Consider the following 3,341-nt stretch of genomic DNA (forward strand, 5'->3'; position numbering starts at 1 on the left):
TTAATATGCAAAACTCTGCATTGATGTCACATTAAAGCTATATAAGCAACAATCCTTAAAAGTCATAGGACAGAAAAAAGGCAAAAACCAAACTCATCTCTTTTCTTTTATAAATGTCTTGCATTTTTACAGATTCTTCCATTTATTTCTATTATTTTCTGTAGAAAGAAGTTAAATCTCTTCTGATCTTTTACCCATAAATTGAAAAATATAGACATTTTGTGTTGCTTACTCAGGTTGACTATGGCATCAGGCTTGACTATGGAGGTCCAAGCCTCTCTGCTTTTCCCTGAAACAGAAGGTATTCCCATCTGTAAGTATTCAAAAATTGTGAGTAAGCTGATTAAAAATTCACAAGACTGGGCTAAAACAATAATTTAAGCCCACTGCATTTTAGTTTGTTTTTCATTTGTAATTTTCAACTCTTTCTGGAATACTCAAGGAATTTTTTCAAGCTCTTGGAACCATGGAGGTCTGAAAGGAGAGGGAAGGGAAGGGAAGGTTTTGGGAAGGGAAGGTTTCGGGAAGGTTTCGGGAAGGTTTGGGAAGGGAAGGTTTGGGAAGGTTTGGGAAGGTTTGGGAAGGGAAGGTTTGGGAAGGTTTGGGAAAGTTTGGGAAAGTTTGGGAAGGGAAGGTTTGGGAAGGTTTCGGAAGGTTTGGGAAGGTTTGGGAAGGTTTGGGAAGGTTTGGGAAGGTTTGGGAAGGTTTGGGAAGGTTTGGGAAGGTTTGGGAAGGGAAGGGAAGGTTTGGGAAGGGAAGGGAAGGGAAGGGAAGGTTTGGAAAGGGAAGGTTTGGGAAGGGAAGGTTTGGGAAGGGAAGGGAAGGGAAGGGAAGGGAAGGGAAGGGAAGGGAAGGGAAGGGAAGGGAAGGGAAGGGAAGGGAAGGTTTGGGAAGGGAAGGGAAGGTTTGGGAAGGGAAGGTTTGGGAAGGGAAGGTTTGGGAAGGGAAGGGAAGGTTTGGGAAGGGAAGGTTTGGGAAGGGAAGGGAAGGTTTGGGAAGGGAAGGTTTGGGAAGGGAAGGTTTGGGAAGGGAAGGTTTGGGAAGGGAAGGTTTGGGAAGGGAAGGTTTGGGAAGGGAAGGTTTGGGAAGGGAAGGGAAGGTTTGGGAAGGGAAGGGAAGGGAAGGGAAGGGAAGGGAAGGGAAGGGAAGGGAAGGGAAGGGAAGGGAAGGGAAGGGAAGGGAAGGGAAGGGAAGGGAAGGGAAGGGAAGGGAAGGGAAGGGAAGGGAAGGGAAGGGAAGGGAAGGGAAGGGAAGGGGAAGGGAAGGGAAGGGAAGGGAAGGGAAGGGAAGGGAAGGGAAGGGAAGGAAGGGAAGGGAAGGGAAGGGAAGGGAAGGGAAGGGAAGGGAAGGGAAGGGAAGGGAAGGGAAGGGAAGGGAAGGGACGGGAAGGGAAGGGAAGGGAAGGGAAGGGAAGGGAAGGGAAGGGAAGGGAAGGGAAGGGAAGGGAAGGGAAGGGAAGGGAAGGGAAGGGAAGGGAAGGGAAGGGAAGGGAAGGGAGGGAAGGGAAGGGAAGGGAACGGGAAGGGAAGGGAAGGGAAGGGAAGGGAAGGGAAGGGAAGGGAAGGGAAGGGAAGGGAAGGGAAGGGAAGGGAAGGGAAGGGAAGGGAAGGGAAGGGAAGGGAAGGGAAGGGAAGGGAAGGGAAGGGAAGGGAAGGGAAGGGAAGGGGCATTGAGTTGGAACTCTAGAGATACACAGAGTCACCACAGCTGGCGGTGGTGATTCAGTCCATATCTGGGTTATAAGACTTGATGGGGTGAAGAGGCTTCTCTGAAGATTTGCAGACAGATCCAGAACAAGAAGAACTAAAATGCCAATTCTTGGAGACAGAATTAAATTTTGACCTTCAGTCGTGCTGTAGAATAAAAGAAAGAAACATCAGAAAATATCATAAGATAAAAAGGAGATACCCAGGAATCGGGGAGATGGTGACATGTATGAGACTGAAAAAAACAACACAAGCAAGTCTAGGGACTTATGGAATGACCTGCAGTTCCTTACAAGTTGCTCACAGCCACCAGAAGGTGATGCTATTCCACTTGTTCTTCATGAGAGATGAATGATGTGACAAAAGGCCCAGTGACAAGGCAGAAACTTGAAATGAAGCTAAGAATGGATGAAAAGATTGCTGGTTGACTAACAGCATACTGTGTGTGCTGGCTTCGGTCTTGGGTCCTATGTTCCTAACTGATATTGGTAAATATCTTCAGAAGGACAGATGATACACTAAGAATTAAAACTCAGAGGAAAAAAAAAAAACCAACAAAATGAAACAAACCCAAACACAAACAAACAAACAAGCAAAAACCATGGCAAAACATCAAGAATTAGGGACCCTTTTAAGGTGGCATTTGCATTGCAGCTAGCATCCCATAAACACTGTTCTGTCCACAGAAAGAGAAACCAGTACATCTAAGGACAGTTTATTAAGGACAGCATTTCCAGCTGAAAGGAAATGATTGAAAGGATGAATTGTGCTCTACATGTACCTCCTGTTCTGCATTGACAAGAGATCATTACCTCAGTTGTAGATGTTTATATATACCTCTGAGCTTGCTTTCCACTTAGAAGAAGAGCCAGGTTCTTAACTAAGAATTTCCAAGATAGACTTAATTCAGTACTGTTATGATTTCATGAGAATCACGCAGCCCTGTTTTCCATTTAGTGAAAATTATTGTCCCTTGCTATTTGGTAGCAAGATAGATGTGTCATTGTCTATGTAAAATTCTCCATCTTCCTCATCTGTAACAGAAGAACTAGGAAACTAATGGCAAGCTCAAACATGGTTTTCATTGAGAAGTTATCAATGAATCATTTATTTTGTCAAGATGATCTCCTGGGAAATTTTTTCACATATATACAATATTTTTATGAGGCCAGGAATATAAATTCATTTCTTATTTTTGGTATTGGTACCTAGGAAAGATTTTGTTATTTGGATTTTGCTTGCATCATTAAGTTTCCTCTGAAATAAACAGATGGCCTTAACATAATCTTCATTTGTTGTGGGCTTGTAAAATGAGAAGTGAAAAGCATTTGCTTTTTCCACCAGATTCAACAAGTTAAATTGCCAGAAAAAAAGCTCTTCAGAACATACAGCATAAGTGATGACTGGTAATGTTTAGCTCAAATTTCTTCTAGTTGAACTACTCCAAATCTTATCATCTTACATGATATGATTCAAAGGAAACAGCATCCATTTCTCCCCACTGGAAAGCACGGTGTCCAAATGGCTCAGGTTCCCCAAAGCTGGCTTGGATTACTGTTTCTTTGAATGGATGTGCAGGATGTAAGGGTGGCAGGAACTGACCCCTGGCTGCTGGACCTACAGAGGGAACACCTG

General features: G+C 44.0%; 1 long non-coding RNA gene across 1 annotated transcript; it reads left to right on the forward strand.

The window, feature by feature from the left end:
* Nucleotides 1-655: 655 nt before the first annotated feature.
* LOC127059836 (uncharacterized) lies at nt 656-1,129 on the forward strand. Its single transcript, XR_007778027.1, has 3 exons — nt 656-774; nt 880-919; nt 955-1,129. It is a non-coding gene; the product is annotated as an uncharacterized LOC127059836 (long non-coding RNA).
* The last annotated feature ends 2,212 nt before the right edge of the window (nt 1,130-3,341 follow it).

This window comes from Serinus canaria, chromosome 1 (genome assembly GCF_022539315.1).
Source record: "Serinus canaria isolate serCan28SL12 chromosome 1, serCan2020, whole genome shotgun sequence".
NCBI classification, from domain to species: Eukaryota; Metazoa; Chordata; class Aves; order Passeriformes; family Fringillidae; genus Serinus; species Serinus canaria.